The sequence below is a fragment of the Ascaphus truei genome, chromosome 3 (genome assembly GCF_040206685.1).
Source record: "Ascaphus truei isolate aAscTru1 chromosome 3, aAscTru1.hap1, whole genome shotgun sequence".
In the NCBI taxonomy this organism is placed as follows: domain Eukaryota; kingdom Metazoa; phylum Chordata; class Amphibia; order Anura; family Ascaphidae; genus Ascaphus; species Ascaphus truei.
Window position 1 is genome coordinate 271,218,526 of NC_134485.1, and position 15,628 is coordinate 271,234,153.

At 46.1% G+C, this 15,628-nt stretch overlaps 1 protein-coding gene across 1 annotated transcript in view; it reads right to left on the reverse strand.

The window, feature by feature from the left end:
* The window catches only part of UBAC2 (UBA domain containing 2), a 190,932-nt gene that overhangs the window by 57,273 nt on the left and 118,031 nt on the right, over positions 1-15,628 (reverse strand). The gene's annotated exons all lie outside the window — the stretch shown is intronic.

Here is a 15,628-nt window from a genome sequence, read left to right on the forward strand (position 1 = left end):
AGCAGTGTTTATGGGTGTAGCATGTGTGTGTAGCACCAGAGTTTGTGTGTGTAGAGCTGCTGTGTTGTGTGTGTGTGTGTGTAGAGCTGCTGTGTTGTGTGTGTGTGTGTAGAGCTGCTGTGTGTGTGTGTGTGTGTGCGTGTGTGTAGAGCTGCTGTGTTGTGTGTGTGTTGAGCTGCTGTGTTGTGTGTGTAGAGCTGCTGTGTTGTGTGTAGAGCTGCTGTGTTGTGTGTGTGTGTGTGTGTGTGTGTGTGTAGAGCTGCTGTGTTGTGTGTGTGTGTAGAGGTGCTGTGTTGTGTGTGTGTAGAGCTCCAGTGGGTGTGGGTGTGTGTGTGGTGTGCTTGTGTGTGTAGAGGTGCTGTGTTGTGTGTGGTGTGCTGTTATGTGTGTGTAGCATTAGTTTGTGTGTGTGTTGAGCTGCTGTGTGTGTCTGTAGAGGTGCTGTGGTGTGTGTGTGTACGTGTGTACACAGAGGGGGCGGCAGTGTGTGGATATAGATATCTGCAGTGTAAACTATATATAAACTATAAACTATATAGAGGTGGTTTCATGTATTTACCATTTTATTTTAATTAAAAAATCTATATAACTATACAAAAGTGTCTTTTATTTATGAAAAAAGTCTACATTTAGCCTATAATAGTAATAATCCCCTCAGAACAGGGCATTAATGGCCAATAATGCCCTGTTCTTCGGGATTATTACTTAATTATACCATGTTTAGGATGCTAGTTATAAACATTCCCCTATTCAAAACAAGCCTGAATATAGCTTAACACTTTCAACAGTTAAATGTTTTTCTTCACAGACATCAGAGACCAAAATAACACTACTGGGATGATTTCAACAATAACAACCTCCATTCTTACTGCCTATGAAACCTGAACAGTGGTGGAAGACTCAATTGAAGGAAGAACATTAGCAATGCACAAAACCAGTAAAAACTCTATGGTAGCCATCAACCCTTTGCTTGTGGATACCTAGCCAGCCATATTAGAAAATATCCAAGAAAAGGGCTGACAAATTCCATTTTTGATTGTTGTTCTTTTGTAATCTAAGTGCATTCTCATTGTTGCCCTTTGTCATTAATAAAATCTAGTGTGGCTAGGGTTTCTATGCAGGATAGATGAAAACCACTGCTTTGACGTTGTGACTACTTAGAGGTTTCATTTGCTCAACAAACACAGGAGAAGGAAATGTATAGATAGTGAGCACCTTTATGTAAAGTACAATATGCGCTTTTAGGGATGGGAGGGTTTGTCTTAAAAAAAAAAAAAAAAATTCTTACAAATGTTTCCATGTTGTACAGACATAATTTGTGCTACATTGTTATGCACCCAATGATAAAGTTAATATTTCTTAGTTATAGCATGGTACTTGTTTCCAATAACAACCCTTACTTCACAATATTACTCTCTTATCATGGTCTAGAAAAAAAATGTGTCATCGGGTTAATACAGGGAGTTCTATATGGAAAACAATTGGCATTCACACTCATCTTCTACCTGCTGTTTCTATGAAAAGGAGGAAGTTGTTATTACCTTTTAGTGCATCCATAGCACTACAAGGACTTAATACAACATTTTACTTTGAGGAATGCTCTAATTTTCTACTGTGATAAGTAGAAAATACAATCTCTGAGACCAGAGTGTTATATTTACCAGATTAAACTAAGAGGTTGATGCCTGTTTAAAAAGCAAAAGTATTATAATAAATAAAAGGTATCACATACCTGTAATACTGATTTACTCTGCACTATTGCAACTGGATTAACATGGCTATATCTACTTAATTCATATATTTGTTTTTGTTTTTTAAAGTCTAGAAATGTTACTGTGTTTTCACTACAAAGGTAAAATTAGAGGCATCACTAACATAGTGAACTTTAAAGGGGTGCTTATTCATTTTGTTTTTGATGCCAATGAGAATGAAATCAGATTTATTCCCATCCCTGCATGGCAAATGAACAACCAGAAAAACAGAGGACAGGACAAGGGAGACATAAGCCAACGATAAGGGCAGTGAACCCCCATGCCCTGAAAACTTCAGGTTACAATTAGTGGTGTAACGAGTACCCGGAATTACCCGGTAACCGGCACATTTCCAGCTACCCGGACATTACCCGGACCCGGGAACTAAGAAGTGGGCTCGGCGCCGGGGGTAATGTCAGGGCAGCTGGAAATAATCTAATTACTTGCCTTTCTGACGACATCTAGGACCATCCAAAAAATCAAGGGAGCGTGTCTCGTAGCCATAAAAATAAAGAAAACATCACATAGTACAGTAATGTTTAAATCAGTGATTCTATGTGCAGAAGCTCAAAAATGACTACTCACATGAAAGTAGCCAAAATCAAGCAGCCATCCAACTTTAGGGGTGGATGTGCCCTGTGAAAATGCAGCAGCCACCAGCCACCAACCTCCAAGGAAGAAAAGAAGAGACCATATTGTGTAGACGGTAGTATATTCTTACAATAGGTATACAAATGAAGGCTTACACTCTGTATGATCAAGATAGGCGATATTGGATAGCGGGAAACAGGTACACAGTAAGTCGCGATCTTCTGGGTTCCTCATTGTCCTCCACTTCACCGGAACACTGTATCCACGCCGGGGCTCCCGTCACGTCACTTCCGGTGCGTCGAGAACTGCCGGTCTGATGGTAGGAGTGGATTCTCGGTGTTCCTTCTCTTGGGTATTGCTGGACTGAAACACTCTACGCGTTTCGCCGTTGGTGCTTACGGCTTCGTCAGGAGTGTCAATTGGCTGCTAGATCCTGCTTTAAATACCCTTAAGCCCTCCCTCTTACTCACATCCTATTGGCTAATCAATATATCATAATATAAATGAATGGGCTAAATGAAATGGGCAGGTATATCTCGCTTAAGGTGCCTCTACATCCTCCCTCATATCATATTGTTACATCATAATAAAATCGGCGAAAAATAGAGTGGGCGGAATGGAGTGGGCTTATATTTACATCATAAATTGTACACATTATAAATTACCACATTAGGCATATGACAAATTAAAACATATTAAAATATATATAAAATGCTCAAATAACATATTTCTAACTAAAATGACTATTAACGACGATTGTGGTTTATCTCGGATAAAAAGGCAGAAAAAACGTAGTTAGTATTCATGGTATATTGCCAAAATATCACATAATACCAAAAATAGCACATGTATATTCCTATAATCATACGTAAATATTATAATATAGGATAGTTTCAAAGAAATACTCCCAATTCAATGTCAACATTAAGTCCCTTAGGGGTTAGGGTTTTCATAGTGAAAATCCAGTAGGTCTCCCTTTTGGTTAGTAGAATATTACAATCCCCTCCCCTCCAATGAGGTAGTACATGTTTCAAAACTGTAAATGTAAGTCCTGTGGTATTTCCTTGATGGTAATTTATGAAATGTTCCGATAGAAGATGGGTAGTTACCCCTCTTCTTATATTTCCCAGGTGTTCTAAAATTCTAACTCTTACATCTCTTGATGTTTTGCCGATGTAAGAGTTAGAATTTTAGCCGTCTGTCCAATAGGAACGCTCCATCTCCTGCCCCGGTCACGTGGTTCCCCGGCTGCTCACACAGACACTGTTTACCTGCTCCAGTGCTGTGGAATTGATTCCTGCAGCTCCCCTGCCGGCTGAAGACACCTCTGATGCTGCCACCGTCACAGGACTGCTGCTGCTGATCCTAGATGTCGCCGCCACCCTGCAGGTAAGTGCCAAACCGGGTAACCGACCGGGTAGAACCTTTAATTTTGGCCGGGTACCCGTTACCCGTTTTTTTTTTTAAATGAGGACCCGGTCCAACACTAGTTACAATGTTTGCAAATATACATAGGACAAACTTGAAATCATTTTTCTAGTTTTAGCTTATTAAAATATTGCTGCCGGTACAATTTGGTCCAAATGGGGAATGCATAGTTACTGTAAGTGTATGAGGCGATAGGAATTACAGTAAGTTGAACTGATTAACCAGTTGTCTGAACAAAGTGTCCAGTGTCCACACAAACCATGAGTATACGGGGCAAAAACAACATATAAGACAATTGGCACATGAATCACTTCCTGTAAAGGAAGCATATTGATAGGAACTTTTCTTTTAATTTGTTCAAAATCTTTAGTTTGCAAAAATAAAATAAGAAAACGGAATTAGACTGGGATACCAAAACACATTTTATTTTATTCTTTAAGAGCTGTAGTTTCACTTAGCTTGTCCAATACTGATGTGGAAGTTTCTTTTGCTTTCACTTTTTTCAACTTCAATGCACACAATTGGGGGATTATCCAGTTGATTTCTGTTCTATAGAAATATTGATGTAAGAATATGCGTTTGCAGGGACTCTTCACAATGGCCAACTTTGCTTTTCTGTTTGCTAATGTAACCCTCCTTGCCCAGCTCCTTTTCTGCCCTTGGGCGCCAGAACTTTTGTAGAACAACTCAGTCTTTATTCACGTTACCAGATACGGGGACATATCACACACATGTGACAACGCTGTACGGTATTCTATATTCTCATGGTTACTTATGAACACGTTGCTTCCCTGGATGCCCACTCTTAACAATCAAAGGGAGGTGTATTTACTTGGTTACATTTCAGGTATTCGATCAGGTGCCCCTTTGGAGTAACATCCATTGTACCCGATCTTATATGGGCCCTTGCTGGGATCCTAGCTGGTTCTAAGAAAGTAGCAAATAGATTGCGCTCTTAATCGGGAACTACCACTTCTCTACTAATTAAGGAGAATACTCAGATAGATCCGACTATAGAGCTGATCCGCTGATACCCGGGTACCCTCTGTGGCGTGTCAGTTTCTCCTTATGTGGTACCGGCGTTTCTCCGTTGGCCAAATAATTGGGAGCCTCGCTATAAGGGCATTGTCTCTAACTATAATAAAATAAATAAGGGGGGCCTGATCTCTTCTATTACTTTATAGACATCATCCCTATCTACACTCCCCAAGGCTCCTCTCCTATTGTCCTCCAGGAAACTATCTCCAGAAACTTCCTCCTATCCTATATTCTCCCTTGTGACGTTACTATCCCGACAGCAACACAGTTATCCGCAATTTAACCTGGGTTAACAGTGGGCAGAATGCAGGCAGAAAATGAAATTTGGCGTCGTTCGCAATACCGTCCGGAAACTCAAGTCGGCGACCACAAATTTTTGTGTCTTAAAACAGCTTGCTTTTAAAGGTTTTTAAAGGCTTCCCCAAAAGACCCTCCCCCCGCAAACCCCCTCAAGGGTTATTCGTGCTTCAGCACAGGATGCTCAACCTGTCCTTTCACTTATTCCTGTTCATGTGTGCAGAATCCGATATCACACAGATTTGTATGTATACAGTATATACTGTTTGTGTTTTGTATATTCATTGGGTGTACGCGGGTTTACCCGAATAAACTCCATTTTATTCGACTACTGTATCTTGCTTTGTCTCTTGAATTATCCCGTAAACATCAAAGGTGTTAAAAGTGCTATTCTCCCGTGACAGGTGTTTTTCTGGACGGTACTACAGAATGTATTTAATTTACTGGTAAAGGGTAAAATATGTGAGTGTATATATGTGTATATATATATATATATATATATATATATATATATATATATATAATAAAAAGATCACTTGTGAGCATATTCACATATCTTAGGGCTGGGACCCGCTGCACCCGGCGGCGCGGGCGGCCACGTGAGCGCCACTCACCATGTGATGGTGCCCTCCCGAGCCGGTCCCAGTCCCCCCTCGCTGCTGGCTCGCTACACGCTGTGACGCGTCAGCCACCAAGGGATACAAGAGAATTGTAATCCCAAGCGGCGACGCGTCACGTGGTGTGGCTGTGAGCCAATGAGGGGAGGCTTCGGGGAGTGGGGAGGAGGGGGGGGGAAAGCAGCTGCAGCACCAAGGGAGCCCCCCTGCTCCCCCCCAGAGACTCTCTCCTCATTGTCTGCAGTGTAAGCAGATGCACGGTGGAACCCCTGGCAATGAGGAGAGGAGGAGGGGGGGGAGGCTTCGGGGAGCAGGGAGGCTGCGGGGAGCGGGACACATGTATTTATTACTGCATGTCCTCGCACTCATTTACATGCAGGGCCTGGGGGACGGGGCCCGACTTCAGGGCAAACTGAGGGGGTGGACAGGACGGGACTTTACAGCACCCGATTAAACTGTGGAGATATGTCAATGGATATTCCACTCCAGCACACGGACACAGGTCATGGCCGCGCCCCCCTCATCTTAGCCCCGCCCACCCGACCCGTTTGGTCAAGCCCCCCCGCTCCGAAAAGTTTCCTGCAGACCGCAGATCGCGGTGCAGTGAGTTGCATGCGCCGCCGGCAAGCAAGACAGCCGTGCGAACGCGTGCAACGGGGCCTTAGCCTTAGACAGGTCTGCAGCCCCACCTTTCACCATTATCACACCTGTGCTTCCACTGCAGCAAGGGATTCTGGAAAATGACATGCAAGTGAGCACACAGTGTCACCTTTTGCCTGAAATCCATTTTACATGGAACCCTTATAAGCTAATCCTCGCTGTTAACACATCTTTTAAGCACAGCATGGGAATCAGATGCAAAGCCAGAGAAACCACTCACAGACATGTTTCAACCTTAATGTGTATCATCAGTGTGATGTTGGTTGAATTGGCTTTGCAATTTTTAAGGCTGTAGGGTTTACCATCACGTTTTAAGTTATGGTGGGTGAAAAAGGCAACAAGAAACCTCCACCGTATTGCATATAGCAAATAAAAAGATCACTTGTGAGCACATTCACATGTCTTAGGCAGGTCTGCAACCCTACCTTTCACCATTATCCCCAGCAAACAGTGCTTCCACTGCAGCAAGGGATTCTGGGAAATGTGCTTAAATGTTTTATTCATGGACTTTGAAATCTGTACATGCTGAAGATTGGAAGCAGCTGTTTTTTATAGGCATAGTCATTTATATTGAGATCAAACAGACTATATAAACCCAACACTACTACTAGCCAATCAGCCCTTGAGAAAGTCACTTACGTGACAAAACGCATTGGGAAGTCGTGACGCATTGACGCACAGCTTTGGAGGTGTGGACGAAGTGCCGAGAGGTTGCTCTGCCCTGTTTGTATACCGACCACGGTGCATCTGGGACGCCGGTTGGACAGGATCGCTATCGGCGGTGTCAGGGAGGTGTGAGCCCTGCTGATACCTTCTACTATCGGAGGAGTCGGAGAGAACTGGGAGCCCTGCTGAGGACTTTACTACCCCAGATGAGTATCCCCTGAAGTCTTAGCAACTTGGAATCTGTCGTCTGTGTACTTTCATCAGATTCTTCCTCCAGCTGTTAGCGTCAGCACAAAGATTGTCTCAAATGATAGTCTTTTAACCCACTATGTGAGTACAAGTCCTGGTGACTACTCTATGTTGTATTAAAACATTTTTTATATGCAGTATTATGATATGGAGCTGGTGCTTCTTTTTTTCTCTGTTTTATATATATATACACGTGTGTGTGTGTGTGTGTGTGTGTGTGTGTGTGTGTGTGTGTGTGTGTGTATATATGGACAGTACAAGAACAGAGTAAACACACCGCTCTGCCGATTGTAGTACAATATAGTAGAACTTGTTTATACTGGTGCACTAGGGTTAATGCAGAAATTATAAGAGAAAAAAGATAGGGGGACTGCTACAAGACTGATAGCAATCTCCCCAAGTAACTGTGCACTCACCTATAGATAGGACGTAAAGTAATATCATAAAGACAGAAATACTCGCAATGGTACACAGTGAAAGAACAAAAAATGGTTATACATAACCCCTTGGAAGTAATGGATAATGGTTGATATTAAAAAAATTAATGTATTAAACTCAATATTAAAATAAACCGGGGTGAAATGGTTGACAACATGCATAAAAAAAAATGATACACACAAAAGGGTACGTTGCTATATACGTTCCCCTGTGATCTAGTTTAATACTATCCAATTTATGTATGGTCTTAATGATATACTCGATCATTAATTGCTAAAAAGATCTGATATGCAAAACGATCTTTTGATCTCTTTGAAGCACCTGACATAGTGCAAAAATTGTCCTCCTCTCTCTCCCCTATAAACTTTCTCCGTCTCTGTCTGCCCGGAAAGCAAATAGAAAAAAAGTGTGTACATTTTTTCAATTTTGTACAAGAATACTGCAACAAAAAACACAACAACTAAAATTTGATAACACAGAGTACCCAAGGCTAAATAACAATGGGTTCTTGTAAGACATTCTGAACTGTAGCATCAGCAGACAGGCACCTGTTCTAATTATGTCTGACATATCCCTGCTAAATAGAGGTGTGAATAACAACACAAAGAGTTCCCGGGAGTTAAATGTCCACACTTTTGTTGAGGAAAGCCTGAAAAACAAACAGGCCATATCTGTACTATCCTGCTATTAACTCCTTACAGCAACCTTGTAACCCCATTGAAGGGGGGTTACACCAAGCCCTAATCACTGTATCTTGGGCATTATTGCTGCATCCTAATTCCTTACCTTAGTTACAAGTGATCCTCCAACTACCTTGTAAAGCAGCCCTCCCCCTTAAATAATATATTTTAGCACCTTACCTAAACAGGGAGGTTCTCAAGAGCAGAAATGACGCGTCCATATCGTTATGAACCCCCTGAAATCAAGATATATGCAATGGGGAAGAGTCAGTGTAAGAAGTGGGACCATTCATGGCTGCCAATCATTGTTGAGGAAAAGGTCAGAATCAGAGATGCAAAGATTTGGCTCCATTAGTTTCTTTGGAAATAAATTACAAATCCAACTTCTTAGGGAACTCTGAATTTGTGGAGTATTTCTCAATCAAGTGTTTTCTTTAGCCATAGCCCACACTGACCTAGTCAGAGAGCAAGATAGGGGTACAGGGAGAGAGGAGATTTTGTCTGTACAACTCTTGTTAAACACACAGCAACATCAAACAAAATGGAGAAGACAAAGGGAATCAAACCACAGCTATAAACTAACTTTTAAAAAAAGATTTAAAAATATTGTTATGTAGATTTTGGGGAAAGAGTCATTTGTCACCCAGATGTAACCCCATAAATATGTCTCCGCAATTAATATAATTTGGTCCTAGAAGTGATTTCTCCTTTAAGTAATGTAATGGCAGTAATCAGATTAACTGCTGACATTTTGGAGATTAATTCCTTAAATATAAGCATTCACATATAAATACATTTTCATATTTTTGTTAAGTCTACAAATTATCCCTGATCTACTTTTATAAATGGGACAGCACCCCCCCCCCACCCATAGTTGTATGATTTTAAATAAAAATGCATCAGTCACATAAATTCAACCAATTAAACATATCAGCATAACTATTTCTACTTTTCAGGTTCTGACAGTGAGGTGTTTTTCATTCGTCCACAGTAACCCTAATAAATACTTTTTTTACCAGTAAGTATTTTGCATATCTATAATGGAAGATTTTCCAGAAATGTGCTGGGGTTTTTCTGATAGCTTAAAGACTCAAGTGTTTGTCACATCTGTCTAGTTTATTGCATTTCGTACTCAGACTTGAAAGTGATGGGTAGAACACTCCAATTATAGATTTGAAAAGAGGTTACCGGATGCTCATGGAGAAAACACGCAGACACCTGTCCACATTAGGAAAGAAACAGATTTGCAGGCACTTCATGGTATCTTAAAAAAAAGATATTTGCGAAACATTAGTTAGATCTCTGCGCGGTAACATCTGTGGTGTAACCCAGGGGTACGCAAACCTTTTTGCCTGAGCTCCCCTGCCTGCCCCCCCCCCCACTTATCTTTAATCCGGCGTCATCTGAGGTCACGTGACGTCACGATGCCACAGAGCCGCTGACAGATTTCCCAGGGCCCAGGGCTAGAGTTACGTAATGAAACCCCCCTATCCCCCTTTTCTGCGGTCTGGCGAGCCCCCCCCCCCCCATTCAAACTTCACGAGCCCCCTCTATTTCCCCCCTCTTCCCGTGTATTTCTCTCCCCTCTGTCTCGCTCCGTCTTCCTCACTCACCTCCTCTTTTTCCCCCACTCCATCAATTACCCAACTTTCACTCAATCGCCCCCCCCCACCTCACATGTATTTCTCTCCCCTGCCTCTCACTCTTACTCCCTCTTTTCCTCACACTCCCTCCCTCCACTTTAACTCGGCCCCACCCTCTGTCAATTACCCCACTCTCACTCAATCCCCCCCAGAAAATACATTCCAAAAAACACACACACCAAAATACATACATATGTATGTGTATGTGTATGTGTATGTATATATGTATATATATATATATGTATATATATATATATATATATATATATATATATATATATATATATATATATATATATAAACACACAAGCCCAGCAAGCTCAAACGCCCACACCCACCTAATCTTGTCTATATGTAATGTCACAAAGAGTGACAGAGGGCTGAGGCAAGTGAATATAGCAAACGACAGGGGGTGCCCAGTGCTACATCCAAATGACAGAACATACATGGTAATAATTACAAGAAATAATGCTTCAGTACTAATAATAATGCTAATACAAATAATAATAAAATATGTTTTTTTAGTCACTCTATGTGACATTACATATAGTCAAGATTAGGTGGGTGTGGGCGTTTGAGGTTGCAGGGTTTGTGTGTTAATTAATTTCTGACTGGAATCAGTTGTATGGAGGTTGTGGCACCTCCCCCAGAGCTCACGTCACCTCCCCCTTTTTAATGGTGGATCTCATTTTGCTGCAGGTAAGGAATCTATTATGGTTCTTCCCCCTCATACAGAGTTATAGGGAACAGATGCAGTGTAGTGTAGGACTTGCACTTATTATGGTTTACCTTGACGTTTGGTGTGCAGGCTCGTGATGCTTTGGCCAAAATATCTAACTAAAAAAACATATTTTATTAGTATTAGCATTATTATTAGTACTGAAGCATTATTTCTTGTAATTATTACCTTGTATGTTCTGTCATTTGGATGTAGCACTGGGCACCCCCTGTCATTTGCTATATATATATATATATAAATAAAAATATAAAAACAATTACATATAACTCCCTGATGCATATAAAAATATACCCCCCTGATACATATATGTAGCCCCGGTCCCCCTTGGGCTCCCAGTGTCCCCTTACCTCCGTGGTGGTGTCCGGTGGGTGTAGGGAGTGTGCGGGGCAGCTGGTGAGGCGAGCCAGTCGCCCGGAAGCTCGCGGCGCACCCGGCTAGCGGGGGCCACCATCTTGGATAGTAACGCAGGTGCGAGAGCACGCGCATGCGCGGGAGGACTCACGGCGGCCATGTTGCGATTGGCCGCGCATCCGTAGTGAGTTGCTAAAGGGGAAAAGAGATAGCGCGGCCTTTGGGTAGAGAAGGCTCGCGAGGGACTACAAGCCCCACAATGCTCAGGGGCAGTTGATCAGGTGCAGGGAACCAGACAATAGGCCTGCAGCAATCCCCTGCTCCTGATATTGTTACTTTTCGCGCGCTGGGACAAATTCAGTCGGTGCTGGGACAGGAGGTAGGTGCAGGGGTCTGTGACTCCTGCACTAGGCCAGAATCACCCCCGTAGGCCCCAACTCCCCTCAGCTTGTGGATGCTGCAGGGACCGGCCCATAGGATAGGGACACGGCCCTGTAGAACCAGTATAAGTGAGGCACAGCCAGGACGCAGCGACATCCTGGTACGTTGTGGTCTGGGACCAGATCACCCCTGAAGGGACTGTTGCAGAGGTGGACACCTCACGTGGAGACACTTCCCCGCAAGAACGGAAGCACGCAGCTGCCAAGCACAGTTGGGTCCGTGAACCCCGTCACAGGACACCGCACACCCGGGTGTGGACACACCCGGCAGGTACCTTCATCCAAGTGCACAACACATACAGTACAGTGGCAGCGCTGACCACACAAAGGGTGTGGGCTTTATCCTTGTGGACACTAGGTTTGTTGAGTGCCCAAGGGCCTCATAAGGGACTGTGGACAAGTTTGTGGGACATTGGAGGGTGGGAACAGCCGTGTCTGGCTGGCGGGTAGCTTTAACCAGTATTCAATTCATTTCTAGTAAACTGTTCTTTTATGTTACACCAAGTGTGATTATTGTGTGATTATTGTGTGATTGTAGATGCCCATATGTATAAGGTCCTGTAATAGGCAAATCCATATACTGTAGTAGGATCCGTTACAGGTGGAGGCGCTGACAAAGATTGTTTCAGAAAACACCCCAGGCTCCCTGCAGCGAAGAGCCACAGGTATTGCCCCACACGTATACATGTGCTTCATATACATGTGCTACACATATATATATATACATACAGTGCTCGACAAACCCGGTTGCCCACTCGCGTGCGGAAATTGGCCGGTGGTCAGTTACTTTTCCCCTGCTCTGCAAAATTAAAAATAAATAAATATCCCCATAGCTGATTGGCGAATAGGGCGTGACGCGGAATGGAGCCCTTCCTTCTCTGCAAGGGTAAATAATGGGAGTGCATGCTGCTGCTCACACGGTCCCTCGTCTCCTGCCCCCGGTCCCCGTGGCTGACTGGTGTTCTCCCCTTACTCCCCGGTTCCCGCTTCCCCCCAATCCCCGCGGCTAGCCGCGGAGCGGGAGATGGTAGCGGGTGTGTTCCCCCCCTTACTCCAAGGTCCCCGCTTCCCCCCGGTCCCTGCACGGGGCAAGAGATGGTAGCGGGGGTGTTACCCCCTTACCCCCCGGTCTCCGCTTTCCCCCGGTCCCGTGGCTGCACTTCGGGGCGGGGGGGGGGGGGGGGGGCTGGGGGCGAGCAGGGCAGTCGTGGTGGTGCTCGGTCACGCGGCCTTTCCTCTCTTCCTCCCCCCCGTCCCGTGTGAGACAGTGTGTGTATGAGAGAGAGTGAGTGTGTGCATGGGAGAGAGTGTGTGCATGGGAGAGAGTATGTCTGTGTAGGACACCAGAAGTGTCACCCCCACCCAATCACCCCACCACCCAATCACGTCACCCCATCAATCACCCCACCCCCCACCCCGTCAGTCACCCCCCCACCCAGTCAACCCGTCACCCCACCCAATCACCCAGTCAACCCACTCAATCACCCAGTCAACCCGTCACCCCACCCAATCACCCAGTCAACCCACCCTATCACCCAGTCAACCCGTCACCCCACCCAAACACCCCCCCACCCAATCAGCCCACCCGCCCACTCTCGCCCTCTGTGCGTCTCGCCCTCTCTGTCTCTCGCCCTCTCTGTCTCTCGCCCTCTCTGTCTCTCGCCCTCTCTGTCTCTCGCCCTCTCTGTCTCTCGCCCTCTCTGTCTCTCGCCCTCTCTGTCTCTCGCCCTCCCTGTCTCTCGCCCTCCCTGTCTCTCGCCCTCCCTGTCTCTCGCCCTCCCTGTCTCTCGCCCTCTCTGTCACCGTCTCTCGCCCTCTCTGTCACCGTCTCTCGCCCTCTCTGTCACCGTCTCTCGCCCTCTCTCTGTCACCGTCTCTCGCCCTCTCTCTGTCCGTCTCTCGCCCTCTCTCTGTCCGTCTCTCACCCTCTCTCTGTCCGTCTCTCACCCTCTCTCTGTCCGTCTCTCACCCTCTCTCTGTCCGTCTCTCACCCTCTCTCTGTCCGTCTCTCACCCTCTCTCTGTCCGTCTCTCACCCTCTCTCTGTCCGTCTCTCACCCTCTCTCTGTCCGTCTCTCACCCTCTCTCTGTCCGTCTCTCACCCTCTCTCTGTCCGTCTCTCACCCTGTCTCTGTCCGTCTCTCACCCTCTCTCTGTCCGTCTCTCACCCTCTCTCTGTCTCTCACACCCACACTCTCTGTATATATCTTAACTGCCCTATACCACACCGAAATAACCTATACTGCTTTCTTCCAGATCTGACTAAAGCTTCACACGGGAAACATCGGAATCCCCCCTAATCCAGAAGACAGGTAGGGTACACCTCCCCTCCAATGTATAACATTGTGGGAACCTGGACATTGAGGGACTGCGGATCAGGTAAGATCCCAGGTGGGATTGCTGCTTTAGATAATGTGAAGCGGGGACGTCCAGACACTGGTTAAGGGGTTCAGGAAACTAGTCATTCACATCTGACTTTCATTTCTAGATCCGACACACACACACACACACACACACACACACACACACACACACACACACACACACACACACACAGGACTAATTGTAGTAAAGTATAATGTAATACAATAAATAAACTTATGTCAAAAACGAATGTTGTTCTTACTAGGAATTTATTAAATGTATTTTATTTATATATTTTATTTTAAAGGGGGGCGGGACTAGGGGCGGGGTTGGGGGCGGAACTAGGTGGCAAGTAGATTTTTTTTGTTCGGCGAGTAGATTTTTGGGCGATTTGTCATATATATCATATATATATGAAATACAATACCATTGTTGAGATTAACGTTTCTGTCCGCCAGAGGGACCTTTGTCAAGGTCTTGCACCACCTTGACAAAGGTTCCTCTGGCGGACCGAAACGTTGGTTCTGTGTCTTTGTTTCACAATATACTTTTTTTTGACCTTACAACTGAGAGCTGCCCGTGTGATTTCATCTCAACAATGGTATCGAATTTCCTAATGGGATTAGCACCTACATTATTTTCCAGTGGAGTGCTTTTCCCATTAAAATCCTATCCATCTACTATATATTTCTGAAAGCACTGTATGTCTGCGGCAATCTCATTGGTCCCTTGGGCCGCCCGCCCCCGCACACCTCTCATTGGCCTGAGGCGGAGTGACGGGCCAAAGGACACACACACACACACACACACACACACACACACACACACACACACACACACACACACACACACACACACACACACACACACACGTAGGGGGGGGTGTTACCTACATTAGCGGGGCTCACAGTGTTAGCAGCACCCGCGCGCACCTCCTCCTCTCCCCGTGTCTCCCGCGCTTTCACCCCGCCCCCCCCTCCCCCGGCGCCGCTACAGTCAGCGGGACACACACTATTATTACCCCTTCAGTGCCCCCCCCCCCACCCAGTGTCAGCGGCCGTGCGAGACCCCCCTTCTATATCTCCCACCTCTCCCCCCCCACACATATACATGCCCCCCCCTCCCCGGCGCTACAACTCACCCCTCCCCGGCGGGGGAACAGCCAGTGGCCAGGCAGGCTGCCTCGCGGCGCCGAGTACCCAAGATGGCGGCGCCCGGGACACAGCGGGGGAGCGGCCACAACACGCTGCCTCCCGCCTCAGATCCACGTGGGACCTGCCGGACGGGTGAGTGAGCGGCCTTCACCTCCCTTCCTCCCCTCCACCCCCCCTTCACCTTCCCTCCACCCCCCCTCCCCTCCACCTCCCCTCCACCCCACCCCCTCTCCCCGCCAGTGTCAGTGTCTCCCCGATACCCCCCCCCCCCGGCGCCGCTACAGTCAGCGGGGGAGCGAGCGCCCAGGACACAGCGGGGGAGCGGCCACAACACGCTGCCTCCCGCCTCAGATCCACGTGGGACCTGCCGGACGGGTGAGTGAGCGGCCTTCACCTTCCCTCACCCACCCCTCACCCCCTTCACCTCCCCTCACCCCCTTTCACCTCCCCTCACTCCACTTCTCCTCCCTTCCACCCCCCTTCACCTCCCCTTCACCCCCCCTTCACCTCCCCATTTACCTCC